This window comes from Nyctereutes procyonoides, unplaced genomic scaffold (genome assembly GCF_905146905.1).
Source record: "Nyctereutes procyonoides isolate TBG_1078 unplaced genomic scaffold, NYPRO_anot_genome, whole genome shotgun sequence".
In the NCBI taxonomy this organism is placed as follows: Eukaryota; Metazoa; Chordata; class Mammalia; order Carnivora; family Canidae; genus Nyctereutes; species Nyctereutes procyonoides.
The window spans coordinates 24,308,444-24,323,645 of NW_026575037.1; the positions used below are offsets into that span (position 1 = coordinate 24,308,444).

General features: G+C 45.6%; 1 protein-coding gene and 1 pseudogene across 4 annotated transcripts in view; one reads left to right on the forward strand and one right to left on the reverse strand.

Moving 5' to 3' along the window:
• The window catches only part of NR5A2 (nuclear receptor subfamily 5 group A member 2), a 137,785-nt gene that overhangs the window by 118,675 nt on the left and 3,908 nt on the right, over window positions 1-15,202 (forward strand). The window lies entirely within an intron of this gene.
• LOC129505772 (uncharacterized) lies at window positions 3,196-6,820 on the reverse strand (annotated as a pseudogene).

Here is a 15,202-nt window from a genome sequence, read left to right on the forward strand (position 1 = left end):
TACAATAAACTGACCATTTGGTAGAGACTGTTGAATGCCTCTTCTCAATAATTCCATTTTGAAAATATTTTTTTTTAAGATTTAATTTATTTCTTCATGAGAGACACATAGAGAGAGGCAGAGACACACGCAGAGGGAGGAGCAGGGTCCCTGCGGGGAGCCCGATGTGGGACTCGATCCCGGGCCCAGTGAACCGAACGCAGATGCTCAACCGCTGAGGCCCCCAGGTGTCCCTTGAAAAGAGTTTTTTAAGAGTGTTCTGCTCCTCTTTAGCTTCCCATAAACCTTTCCCCTTCTCAGCCCTGTCCCTCTTCTGCGTGAGCAGTATCCCCCCGTGCCCTCCGGGACCTGGAGGACAGGCCCTGCCCGCCTCCCTGGGCAGCAAAGCCGACCGCCGAGCCGCTCCGGGCAATGCAACTGCACTGCGGCCTGTGGACCACCAGCCGTAGCCTTAAAGAAAAGGATTTATCTCAGATGCTGAATTATGAAGGAGTATTGATTGTAGGAGTGGAAATATCTAGACGATTATATCTTTTTCTTCTTCTGGACAAATGCTACAGCGTGGAGAAAGGCTTCACCTATTTATTTTGAATACAGTACCTTGTGTACGCCGCGTGCATGCAAACTCTTAAATGTTACCTTTTTTTCACCCCTTAGAAATAATAATCTCGGCAAAGTCAATAAGGAAGTTGTAGATCACGACCGACGCTAAGTAAGTCGAACTGCATTGGGCGCTTAGCCACGCTCACACAAAATAATATTTTAATTGGCTAAGCTAATATTTGATCCAAGTTCATAAAAGTTTGAAGTCAAATAATTAAATGCAAATACAGTCTTCATCCCAAAGACGATAAGAATGCCTTTAAGCTAATATTTTTAACAAGAACTGTTCGACAGCGTTCTCTTGTAAATTTTATCATACCTGAGGCAGTTTTCCTCATTCGATTAGCTGGAAAGCTGAATTTATCCCGAGGCAAACCAGACATCTAGTACGGGCTAAATTCAACAACTGGAGCTTAAATTTGGCTTAATATATCCCCACTTGGATCTGCCTGTTTAATTCTCTTTCATATGATAACGTTGGTTTATTCATAGTCTTCACTTGCCACCTGAACAAACTGAACCTCATATCTTATTCTCAGAGAATAAGAAAACTTTGCAAAAAACCACAAAAGTCCCTGGATGGAAATCAAATGCAAACTTAGGAATCAAAAAACTGTGTGGGGACGTGACTACAAGAACGGAGGGAAGAGCTTTCCTCGCAGAAGGACTGCTTTTTATGAATGTGGACTTTTATATTCTGAGCGGACAGATGGTCCTAAAGCCTGAGAAGGCCCCTGACCTGCAAGGCCGGCCGGGCCAGCTGCACCTGTGGGTGTCCCGCGCTGCAAAAGCTACCTATTGCCAAACGTTGTATATATTTGCCCTTAGTAGTTAGTCGGTTTTGACACCGGCTTCATTTGAAATTGCAGGGGAGCCAGACCATTGCCTCATCCCAGGCCCCTTCAAATGTTGTTTCCCTGACTCCCAAGTACTCAAGCAGTTCCCAGCCAGAGACCTTATATTTTGCCTTTCATTCTCCAAGCGGTTTAATGTGGTTTTTGCGATCATCTGCTATGGAGAGGTTGATGAAACCTAGGATCTATTTTAATTCATGTTTTTAAAATAACTCTTTTTAGTAGAGCCTTCCTTCCTCGTCTTTATCCCCAAGACTTTTGGAAAACAAACTGCAAATTCATACTTAGGAGGAACATGCGAAGATGTCCTCTGTCCGCTGAGGCGGCCCCTCCACACGGGACAGCCCGACAGGTGCAGAGTACCGCTCCGCAACACCAGACAAACCGCGTGGTTCCCTTTCTAAGTCCTTCAACTCCATTTTGAATCAAATTAGACTTTTTTTTTTAAGATTTTATTTATTCATGAGAGACAGAGGCAGAGGGAGAAGCAGGCTTCATGTAGGGAGCCTGATGTGGGACTCGATCCCAGGACGCCGGGGTCACCACCTGTGCCCAAGGCAGATGCTCAACCGCTGAGCCCCCCCGGCGCCCCAAATTATATTTTTTCTAAAGATAATTTTTTTTAAGATTTTATTTATTCACTCATGATAGACACAGAGAGAGAGAGAGGCAGAGACCCAGGCAGAGGGAGAAGCAGGCTCCATGCAGGGAGCCCGACGTGGGACTCGATCCTGGGACTCCAGAATCGCGCCCTGGGCCAAAGGCAGGCGCCAAACCGCTGAGCCACCCGGGGATCCCCTTTTTTCTAGAGATAAATTATGGGAAATGTGTTCTCCTGTTCTGTTGGACGTTGGTTACGAATGTAACAAGGTGAGGAACTCTAAAACTACTTAAGCGTTGAATAGCTGGGACTGTTGGCACATATAAGGGCTCAGTATATTCTTGGGGGTTAATTTGCATATGCTTTGGGAGCTTCATGGGAGCTTCATTCACGTTAGCAAGCCTAACAGTACATGTACTGGGCGACTCGTGCGCGTGGTGCTGGACTCGTGTGCTTGGGAGATAAACGTGGGACGGGATCACTGCATTTCGAGGGACCACAGCCCAGTGGGGCACGCGGGGTGCACACCAGTGCCCGGAGGAGCTTGCAGAGCCAGAGGGGAAGATTGATGTGTGGATAGCGTGACAGCACGTTCTTTCATTTGACCAGCGTGAAACAGCGTCTAGGCACTGGGCGAAGCCTGGGCAGGAGGTGGGGGTCACCGTTAACAAGGTAGACCTGTCCCTGCTCTCAGAACTGACCGCCGGACGACCTCTGGGATAGGCAAACGGAGTGTGCTACACGACCAACCGACGGGCTCCCAGGGGGGCTACCTGGAGGCAGCGATGTACTGGCTCCTGAGAGATGCGGGCCCAGTGATCGGCGTAGGGTTTTTTTTTTTGTCATAAAAATGTGAATTTTTTTTTTACAATGGTCCCAAAAATATCTTTATTTTTTTCCAATTCAGGATTCAATCAAAGAGAGTACATTACATTTAATTGTTATATGCTTGCTTGTAACCTTTAATCTACAGTAATAACCTCATGTCTCTTTAAATGACATTATATGACATACTCCAGTAAAGCCATCAAGGTATACAAATTTCTTTTTGTGAAGGTTTTTAATTACAGATTCAGTTTCTTTCAGTCAAGTATTCAGATTGTCTAGTTCCTCTTTTGGCAATTTTAGTCATTTTTGTCATCTTAGTGCTCTGAATCTGTCAAAAGCTCTTCTCTTCTTCTCATTCTCCTCTTCTCCATCCAGCTTTCCACTTCTGGAATGGACAGTCACCTCTAGGAAAAAGTGGCCCAAACACCAGAATCACATTTTCTGGTTTTACGTATGCTTCCAGGTCTCAACCCCATAATTCTTCACTGCTTTGGTAGACTCTATTTGTTTTGCAGCCTGAAATATATCATTTAAGTCTTCATTTACACTTTGTATCTCACTCTTCTCCAGTTTTTCATTCAAAAATTTTACTATCTTCTTCCACGTCACGTCCAAATCTAGAATTTGTTCATGAAGTTTAGACTGCTTCACCTTTAAGTCAGCCACTTCTTCATTATAATTATCTTGCTTGGTGACATTTGAAAAGGAGCGCAAAGTCCTAGGAGAAGGACTAGGCCAGGAGAACAAAGAGGGGCACCGTGGCTCAGGGCTTGAGTGTCTGCCTCCAGCCCAGGCCGTGACCCCAGGGTCCTGGGATCGAGTCCCACACTAGGCTCCCTGCAGGGAGCCTGCTTCTCCCTCGGCCTGTGTCTCTGCCTCCCTCCCTGTGTCTCCCACGAATAAGTAAATAAAATCTTTTAAAAAATAAAGAAAGCGAAAACTGGAGAGACTGAGCTCAGTTTTAGACATGGGGAGTTTGAGATGCCCACTCGCCCCGGGGAAGAGCGGCCCAGTTTGCAGCTGTGTCGACAGCACCGGAGCGATTCTGCAGCCCTCAGTATGGGTCGCTGAAGGAGCTGGCGAATGTGTAGTTAAAGGTCCTACACATAGAAAAGTCCACATGATTCAAGAAAAACGGGCAGGCTTGGCACTACAGTCAGAGCACGCAGCCAAAATTCCCTTTTGAATCTTTCCCAAGAAAACACAATACATAATGGACTTGGTGCTTTTTGCTCACTGTTGTGAAATAATTCCGCGCGAAATAAAAATAAAGTCTGCCATGAATTTGCTACAGAAGAAGAGTAGTATGTCAAAGGCAAAAAAAAAAAAGAGAGAGAGAGAGAGAGAGAGAGAAAACAAAAAGAAAAAACAGTTTTGGTTTAGGGCAAAGTGACTTTTAATCAAGAAAAGTGTTCATTCCTCACATGTTTACCGGGTCCCCCCCCACCCCTGATCCATGGGGGGAAGTGTTCTGAGACCCCTAGATGTGAATGCTGCAAACTGTGGATAGTACCAAACCCTTACATATACTACATTTTTTTCTAAAAATGCATACCCGTGATAATGTTTCATTTCCAAATTAGGCGCAGTAAGGGATAAACAACAATAGCTAATGATAAAGTAGAATAATTCCAAAAATACGCTGCCATAAAAGTCGTGTGACTGGGGTTTTCCTCCGTCTCCAAATACCCTGCAGCTCCGCTCGCCCTTCTTCCCGCGACGATGCGGGGTGATGCAGGTGTCGGGGGGACATGCGAGGTGGCCGGCACGGGGACACTGCTGTCACAGGAGCTGTAGGATGATGCAGCACCCAGGTGACAGGGGACGCGAGGTGGCCAGCACAGGGACACTGCTGTCGCAGGAGCTGCGGCGGGCAAGGAGCCACCTGCTTCCAGGCCGCGGCCCACTGCGGAGCAAAGCCTCGGAGGCTGGGGAAGGCCCAGGGCCCGACGCTCGGAGGTAGCCGGCAGTTTGAGAAATTCGAAGAATCCACAGTCCGGTCCCTAAATGAGCAGCGGGGAGGCCGCCGGGCTTAGGGAGGGAGGGGAGCGGAGCCTGGGTCGTGCCCTGGCTGGGCCGCGGGCAGCCTGCGGCCTGTTCCGCCAGGTGGCCTGCCTGTTGCCTCAGTGCTGCAGCCCGAGCCTTCGTTGTACCGAGTAGAAACCCTCACGGCCCGTACTCTGGTTAAAGTTTTTTAATTGTGGTGAGGGGCGCCCGGGGCTCCGCGGCTGAGCATCGGCCTGGGGGCTCTGCCTCACTCTGTGTGTCTCTCGTGAATAAATAGGTAAAATCTTAATTTTTTTTTTATTTTTAAATTGCAGTGAAATATACGCAACAGAAAGTGTATTATCTTAACCACCTGCCAGCGTACAGTTCAGGAGTGTTAAGTACATTTACGTTCTTGCGCAGCCAACCTCCCCAACGCTTTTCACCTTTGCAGAACCAAGACTCTGTACTTCATAAGCAACAACCCCCACCCCCCCACCTCCAGGCCCTGGCAATCACCATCCTACTTTCCGTCTATGAATTTAACTCTCCTGGGTGCCTCAGACAAGTGGAATCACATGGTATTTTTCTTTTTGCGACTGGCTTATTTCACAAGGCACAATGTCCTTGCAGCATCTGTTAGAATTTCCCTCCTTCTTAAGGCTTCTTAGTATTTTGTTGGATGTGTAGACCACGTCTTGTTTAGCCATCCTTCGGCCAAAGCTTCTTTCTGCCTTTTGGCCATTGTCAACAATGCTGCTATGAACCAATATGGGAATACAAATATCTCTTTGATATATTATATACATTTTATTTTATTTATTTTAAAGATTTTATTTATTTATTCATGAGAGACACACAGAGAGGCAAAGGCACAGGCAGAGGGAGAAGCAGGCTCCCTGCGGGGAGCCTGGTGTGGGACTCGATCCCGGGACCCTGGGGTCATGCCCTGAGCCACACAGGCGTCCCCATCATATATATTTTAGAGAAAAATAAGGCAGAGTGAGGACACAGAGTGTGATAGAGTGAGGCAGAGCTTTTGCAGAGGGAGTGGTCAGCAAAGACCTCTTTGAGGCCAAAGTGTAGTGAGGCCGTAAGTCCTGCACCGGGGGAACAAGCACGCAGAATAAGGAAGCAGCAGGTGCAAAGGTCCTACGGCAGAAGGAAGTCGCGGTATTGAAGAACAGCAAGACGACCAGTGTGGCGGGAGAGGAGTGAGGCAGGCAGGTAAGGAGGGTTCCCGAGGTAGGTGAGGATAAAGGATCTCGGTTTCCTTCTGAGGAGGAACTGTGTGTAAACTCACGGACCGGCGTTTTGTTCAAAGTAGGTAAGTGACGGCCTTGGTCTTCAGTTCCATGTTCTGTGCACCCAGGGAGGGACGCCTGGCGCGTGTCGGGCCGCAGGAGTTGGTTGCACACTTGAGCCTGCTTTGCTCCCGTGCGTGCAGCAGCTCCGTCGTTCCTCGTCAAGGAGGGGGCTGCTTTAACGTCCATGAGTTCGGTGCCGTCTTTCTTTGGGCGCGTTGTGTCAAAGCCTAGCTGTGTACTGAACAACGTTTGAAATGATTAGTCAGGAGATGCCTGGGTGTCTCAGTGGTTTAGCGCCTGCCTTTGGCCCAGGAGGCAATCCTGGAGTCCTGTGATCGAGTCCTGCGTGGGGCTCCCGGCATGGAGCCTGCTTCTCCCTCCTCTTGTTTCTCTGCCTCTCTCTCTCTCTCTCTCTATGTCTATCATAAATAAATAAATCTTAAAAAAAAGAGAGAAAGAAAGAAAGAAAGAAAGAAAGAAAGAAAGAAAGAAAGAAATGATTGGTCACTTGGGCCCAAAGCCACCTTGGAGAATTGACGTACTTTGCAGACGTTGAGCAGAAAAGCTGGTGGTGGCCTAATGGGGTCATTGCAGGGTACTGTCTGTGCCTGTTGGTTGACGATCCAGTATCTTCCTTTCATGGTCACCCACTTGGGAGCTGTTAGGGCTGTTAGGGCCGCGGGTGACAGTAGAGACCATGGCCCATCTTGAAGTTCCCAGGTGAGGAAGACATGAGGCCCCAAATAGTGACACGCTCATGATCTCACAGAGACAGAATTGAGACCCAAAATAAAGACATTTAATTAGGGAGAAATTTAAATGTTCTCTGCCTCTTAGGGATGACATAGCATGAACAAAAAAAATTGACAAAAGGGCAGGCACTGCTCCAGGTGACATCCTTGATGGGACGATATTTCCCGAGCCTGCGCTTCTCTGGCAGCCGTGTGTGAGGCTGGAGAAACTGGACTTCGAAATCAGTACAACCGAATGAAAAGTCTTTATCTGAAATTTCAGAATCGGTTCCATTTTCAGGAATATTCTTTGTGATTGAGTGTGGAATAAACTTGCAAGTAGTCGCTGTGCCTTCCATTAATTTTGGAAAACGGCAGCGTCAGAGATGGTTCTTTCTGTGAAACTTCGTGGCAGGGAAAATGAGCAGATGGCTGGAAGCAAATGGATTAATCCGCAAACTTTAAGATTTTATCAGTATGTTTTACTGGTAAAATTTTCAGATTTTATCATTAAAATGTTAAGAAATAATGCCTTGTGTGAGTATGTAATACTCGTACATGTTTAAAGTTTATTTGTGTTTAATTCATTTCATATTTTACTTTTCCGGGATCCTAAGAGACTAAGAGAATTATTTCCCATATTTTGCAGATAGAAACACAGGCATGGAGGGATTGAATGACTTGCTTGACAGGGCTGGCCAATGAGATTAAATCAGTCCAAATTCCTTTTAAATGATATTATTATAATCACAAAATCAAGTGCTTCTTTAACTATGTAAATGGAACCCTACTGAACCCTTTTTCCAAAATGCCAGCTATGAAGCAGAAAGACGCTGTTATTTCTTAGCGCCTCCACCTTAGAGTCCCAGTGGAAAGGGCGGCACAGGGATTGCCCAGAAAAGACCCCATGACACTCAGTCGTACCCTGCCTCCGTGGCAACTGCGATTTATAACAATGATCTGTGGCACTGAAGATGTTAGAATTCCTTCAGCATCATCAAGAATAAATTAAGGGATGAGCCATATCGATATAAATGTCAATAGCATATTATTTGGTCCTAATTCTCTGGAAACAGCTCGTGTATTATGAGACCCTTTAGAAAATGAACTGTTTGATTAACCAGGACATCCCGTTCTCCATCCTCAGCAGGCGGCAGATCCCGGCAGGACTGGCCCCAGGGTTCGAGAGCTCTAGAGCCAGGGAGCCGGTTACGATTCCGGATCTGTGTCTTAGTAGCTGAGGACGGAGTTACGTGACCCGTGTAAATCTGTTTCTTTATCTGGACAGTGAGGAGAACACTATCTTCCCAACAAGATCCTTTATGGTGTTAAATGAGGAAACACGTACAAAACCCTGTGCACATTGACCAGGGCTTGGAAATGGTAGCTTCTCCCTCCCCGGGTCTGGCTTACTTTGAGATCTTAGAAAAGCTTTTTAATCTCTGAGTCTTCATATCAAAACACCTGTAATACCTTCTCAAGAAAGAATTTTTTAAAAGTTAGCCTTCTCCAGAATCCCACCACGAGGCCCCTTTCTCTCTCTAAACATTTTCTCACCAACCCCTAGGATTTCATCCTACCCTGGTCCGTTGAGGAGTCCCGAATCCAGGCCACCAGCCAGGCCTCTCGGCCGAGATCTGGACCCTCACTTCCTGCCGTTTCCTCCGTATCTACTAGTTGCCTAAAGTTCAACATGGCTTTACCTAGACTTTTTTTCTTTTAATGTTTTTAATTTTATATAAGTCTTTATTCATTTATGAAAGACACACGGGGGTCGGGGGCAGAGCACAGGCAGAGGGAGAAGCAGGCCCCATGCAGGGAGCCCAATGCGGGACTCGATCCCGGGTCTCCAGGATCACGCCCTGGGCCGAAGGCAGATGCTAAACCGCTGACCCAGGCGTCCCTTTACCTAGACTTTAAATACCGCCCTCTCATAGGCTCTTGTGCCTCTTGCCAAAAGGAAAGCCACCACCTTCCTCCCTTGACAGACACTCAGAAGTCACCCAGGACCTTCACTGTCTTCCCACTCTCGATTAATACGAGGCCAGCAAGCCCCGATGCGCCAGCCATCGCTGCTGCCTTTCGAGTCCATCCCAGCCCCACGGCCCAGGGGGCTTCTCCCCTCGATTCCTGGGACGGCCTCCTGACTGGCCCTGCCATGAACTGCCGCCCCTTCCCCTCCTGCCTATACCAACCCCTTCTCCACACCTGGGAGAGCGCTCTTTCTAAATCAGAGGCTGCCGTGCCCTTCTTAAAGTCGTTCAGGGCTTCTGTGTTGCTTTCAGAACAAAATGCAGCCTCTTTGTGACATGTGATGTCCTACAGTCTGGAGCTCTATGGCCCACCCTTATCCCGCCCCTCTACTCTCCTCCTGCCCCGCAGTTAAGCCGCTTTACCGTGTTCCAAGAACCTCTTTGCGGCCCCCGTCCCTGAAGCTTTGTCTTAGGAAACTTCCTGCCCCACATCCCTGGCCTTTTCCTCCATGTGCTGCCCAACGCACTCTGATTCATTTCTCAGGACCCCTCAGTTGTGACTTCCCCCCGGGAACCCTTCTTATCCCTCAGGCCCTGGGTCAAGTGCTCATCCTGAGTGTGCCCAGGGCACCCACTGCTTCCCTCTAGTACATGAAATAAACTACGTGACACAGAGATCGTGGGTTTTATTCCTGTGTCTCTAATACCCGGCACAGGGCTGTCACGGCGAATGGATGAGTGAATGAATGGATGAGTGAATGAATGAATCCATATGCCGCACATACATAAAGGTGTAAGATGATCAATAATGCATGTTAGCGTGCCTCGGAAGCTCCGAAGCACCCGGAGTTGTGAGGGCTTGTTCTTTCTGTGTACATAAATAATGCAGATGCTACTTGTCCGCAGTCCTGCACACGGCTCCTGCCAAAGAGTTGCATTTTCTTGTTAGCAGTTTGCATATGAAGGCACCGACTCATAGATATTCTAGTTGCTAAAAATAGCTCTCGGGTTAATCAGCATACGCGCACAAGCACGTTGTTGGAGGGGGCTTAGCGGTGATGAATTTAAAATCCTGAGTTGGAAGTTTTGCTGCAAACAGGATAGAATTTAATCTTGGACATCAGCACTAAAAACACCTTGTCCTTGCTTCTCCAACCCCTACAGCACCCTCACGCTTTGTCAAGTGAACTTTGTCCATGGGAAAAGAATTGGCAGATTGCTCTCAAAGTTCTTACGAAATTAGGCGTATAAATTATTTAAAGAGAGCCCTTTAAAGCATAATTTTAAAAATTAATCCCTCACAGAAAAATCCTTTCGTTTCTCCGTTCCTGGCTTATCAAAGGAGGAGGGTCTTCTGAGGACAAAGTGTATACCAATTTACGGATCGTCCTCCTTCCACAAGCCTCAAGGAAAAGAAGCGTTCTCCAGGTGCAAAGTGGTACCTCTTTTCCCCCCACGTTCGTACCTTTTAAAGGGCAAGATAAAATTGTTTTCCCATATGTGGAAAATCAACAAAGGTAATTATCTTCTCCGCAAAAGACAGCGAAACTCCATTTGAGCCCCCAGCGCCCCCAACTCCCCGGCCCCCTTGCTCTGCAAAGGACCCATCCCTGGAAGAAAAAAAAAAGTGCTGAACAGGAAGATTTACAGGCTGTGCCATGTGGCAGGTACCAGAGAGGCAGAAATCAGTATCCTCCACTTCAGAGTGTTGTGTAGGACTGAGAAGCCAGCACTGTAATATATTCAAGAAGACCTAAGGGTTTACTTTCCAATAAGGGTGGAAAAAATCTGAGCATGCCACTGTGAGCTTATCGTAATGCTGCTTCATATAAAAAGTTGGTAATTAGTCCCTGAGTGAATAAAGTAGAATAGATGATAAGAGATTGATACTTAGAGGAGGAGCACAAAATGCTTTTGCTGGTCATCAAAATTTAAAGGCCATAGAGAAAGGGTTGGGGAGGCCTCTGACTGTTTACCTACAATTTCTGACTCTGAATTTGCCATGGTAGAGTTCATTAACTTGTATTTTTTTAAATTGCATTAAAATGCAGCTTATATAAATTTCAGCGGAGAATCTGGAGGGTCAAATGCAGGAGACTTTTTTGAGATCCAGCCTAAGACACCTCGGAAGAACTGGTGCGAAATTTGCTTTCCCGGCAATCTTCCCTCTTCCAGCTGAGTCTCTTTCTAAAATCCGAATATGGTACAAACGGTGTTCAATATGGGAACTGAACAGCATATCTCAAAAACATATCTCCAGATAATGGAGGGCTCCAGAATATGTAGCAATTTTTCCAAATTCTGATTTCTCATATAATTTAATATCCGTTCATTCTTGAATTTTTGGTGTTATAGATGAATTTAGACTCCCAAGTATGCCGGCCGCCATTCATTACTTACTGTGGAATAGGGCTTGATTTATAGGAGGAACATCCCAGAGAAAGTGCTTAAGATTTTAAATGTATTTCATGCATGAATTTTCACAAAAGGACATGACTAAGCGTAAAAACTAGTTTCATGAGGTGCCTGGGTGACTCGGTTGGTGAAGCATCTGACACCTCATTTCAGTTCAGGTCATGATCTCAGGGTTGTGAGATCAAGCTCTGAGTTGGGATCCATGCTCAGTATGGAGTCTGCTTGAGACCTCCCCCCTCCCCCACTCTCTCAATCAATCAATGAATCAATGAATCAAATCTTGTTAAAAAACGAATTCCATGAGTATTGTGAGAGCACACTTTAATTTCTGGACTCTTGCTAAAAAGTAAATACAAGTGAACTACAGAAAAGAGGAATTTGGCACTTACCTTCTCTATTGCTTTTAGGGCCTTAGGAACCATCTCGACCTTAGTAGAGAAACTAAAGTCCGCCTCTCAGGCCAAAGATGAAGAAGTGCAGGAGCTCAGGATTCCAAATCCATATGAGGACGTGGGCGCATTTCCCTCAAAGCTAAACTGACCAGTAAAAATCCTCATTAGCAAAACATGTAAATTAAGGCCTGATTATTCAGACCACAGAAGGATTCACGCAGGATTCTTTAAATAGAAAACACTATCGCATTTTAAATATTTTATTTCAGGGAGAAACCTATTGTGTAAATCAATTTTTGAAAGCCAGTTTTGAATTAGAAAAAGGCAGGGAATTGGCTCATAGGATACTTAACCATTTAAATGTAATAGGTAACGTCACAGTGATATCAGTCTTGGACAAATACATCAATAATATAAAGCAAACATTAATCGGAGAACTCTCCGGGGATGCTTTGGCTAATACAGAGTCCTCACGCCAAGATGCCCACAGTCTACTAGGGAAATGGACTAAAGCAGTGCAAAATGCAAGGAGAGGAATTGAGCGCTGAAAGTAGAGTCGACTAGCGGAGCAATGATCCGTCAGTAAATGGGAGTAATTCAATAAGAATCTTTTTCTTTTTTTTTTTTTAAACCTATATCAGGATCGTTGATACCAAATTACTACGAATTGTCTCTATAGACCGAGAAACAAAATAGACATTCACTCAGTCTATTAGCAGCATAACTTTTGTTAGATTCAGTGAGAAATTCTTAGAAATAGCTTAATGGGGGCAGCCTGGGTGGCTCAGCGGTTTAGCGCCGCCTTCAGCCCAGGGCGTGATCCTGGAGCCCCGGGATTTTGTCCCACGTCGGGTTCCCTGAGTGGAGCCTGCTTCTCCCTCTGCCTGTGTTTCTGACTCTCTGTCTCTGTGTCTCTCATGAATAAATAAATAAAACACTTTTTAAAAATAGCTTATGGGAAAATTAAATCAGTCGTGTGAATTAAACTCTGATGAACTTTAGAGGAAAATTATATATAGGGCCAGAGTATGGGACTCCTGTATACTTATTCCAGAAAGACAATGGCATATATTTTAAGACTTTTAGGGGAAAGGTACCAGTTTGGGCCAGTGTTTATAGAAATTACCCGGCACACGCTAATCTGAAGACTTTAAATGATCATTCTGTGATAACAGTAAACACATAAACAAGGACTAATGATCTAACCTTTATTTTATGTTTTTTAACAGATTTCTTTTTCTTAACAGAGTGGCATGATTTACCACAGAAGGTAGAACCTAGTTCTCAAAAAATACATTTATCGCAAAAAGAGAGTTTCAAAAACAACTTTCTAAAAAGCCTATTACTCATTTATCTTCCATTTTTATACTGTGCAAATTCCTACATCCTCCCTATTAATCTCTATGACTGTTGTTGGCTTTCCTTGCTTGTGAGAGTGTCTTTCACTGTAGCATAAAGTAATGCTCCACTCCAGTGGTTTTGCTGGATTTGGGTTTAATTCACTCTAATACAGAAAGGTGCTTGTTTTCCCTTTCAACTTCCTAGTCGTATGTCAGAGAGAAAGGTGAGTTGTATCTTTTCAAGCTTGGGTGAAGGGTCAAAAGAAAAAGCATCAAGAAATTTTGCCAGAATTCAGATGAACAATTTTTATCTTTTTAAAGATTTTATTTATTTAGTTAGTTATTTGACAGAGGGGAAGAGAGAGAGCGAGAGCACGAGCACAAGCAGGGAGAGTGGCAGGCAGAGGGAGAAGCAGGGTCCCCGCGGAGCAAGGAGCCCGATGTGACGCTGGGCTCGAGCCCAGGACCCTGGGGTCATGACCTGAGCCGAAGGCAGCCGCTTAACTCACTGAGCCACCCGGGTGCCCCCAGATGAGCTATTTAAAAATTCTATTAGCTCTCTGCCATGAGCCTTTACGAAGGACCTGCACCCACAACCAGAATGTGAGCCCGTGAGACAACATGCACCACGGGGGACAAAGCTGGCGGGAAGCTAAATTCTGTCGTAGAGCCTGGCGCTGCTGTTTTTCCAATTGCTGACATTTTGTGATTTGGAACTGAATGTAACTACATCTATCAGTACTTCTAAATAATTTAAGATAATTCTTAAAATCTTTTAAACCCGATGGAAAGTGTTAACTGTAAAGTGGGACGTATGTAAAAAAAAAAGAAAGAAAGTTGGGTGGACAACCTGCGTGTGGGTTTAAAGGCCGCAAGAAGGCTCGGTTCCATTTGCCTGTTGGTACAGCTCGTTAACCATCACTTTTTTTTTTTTAATCTACCCATCGCTCTTTGAAATAGATTGTGGTATCCAGTGCTCACACTATGTACCTATTTCAGTACGAATTCCTCACTGTTTTTAATTTGGGACAGAGACTTGGGGGGATGGGGAAGGGGACATGTGTTTAATGCAAAGTTATGGCTCCGAATATAAACACTAAAATCATCCCAGACATGTTTAAATACTAAATGCGAGGTAACCATTTCGTGGGGGTTTCCTTTTTTTTTTACTTTTTTATTTGAGTATAGTTGGCGCGCAACTAAAAGTATTTGCAGAAGGGCATGGGGGGGTGGGGGCTCAGCGGTGGAGCATCTGCCTGTGGCCCAGGCCGTGACCCCGGGGTCCCGAGATCAAGTCCCGCATTGGGCTCCCCGCAGGGAGCCTGCTTCTCCCTCGCCCTGTGTCTCTGCCTCCCTCTCTGTGACTCTCGTAGATAAGTAAATAAAATCTTAAAAAATAAAAAAAGTATTCGGAGATTCCCAAAGTGGACATGCACGTTTGTGCAGGCTACGTTGAACCGCCGAGTTGAGAGCCAGAAGTATCGGGTGTGAGTTACTATGGTAACTAGTAACGGAGTTTAGTGCACTTAACCTTTTAATCATGGTATTATGCGGTTTTCTTCAGAATCACTCTTATTTATTTTTGTCCAATTAGAAAATAAAACAGGGCCGGAGGGGTGCTGCATCTGTTTACTTTCCTAGCATGGATGGATGTAAACACGCGTATCTATCATGTTTTTTTTCCGGAGTCTTCTATATACACACTATGTAAAAGTCGTAGTTAATGTTAAATAAACTCCAGAAGAGAAAGGTCCAACATAACCGGTTTCCCTTGTTCATTGTCTGTGTATGGATTTGTGTGTGTGTCAGTCTGTCCGCTTTTGACTCTGTGTTTCCCCCTCATTCAATATTTATGAGGACCTCTAGGGCAGATGCCCTAAAACAGCTGGATGATCACCGGAGTTAGGCTGAATGAATCGCCCATGTCCCTCTTCTCTGGATGAGGGACCCCAGACCAGAAGAAAAACGAGGAAAGGAAAGTGTCAGACCCTCCGTTCAGGTTAAAGGGCACCGGCCATCCTGGCGCGGATTCTGGCGAAAGGACAAGGCTTTCATTTGATAAAGATCATTAGTCACTGAGATATATATTTTAGAGGGTTCCCAGTAGCGAATATTCTTCGGCAGTCACTGGAGTGTACCAGATGGTTCATTAGCATAGGCTAGACAAGTCAA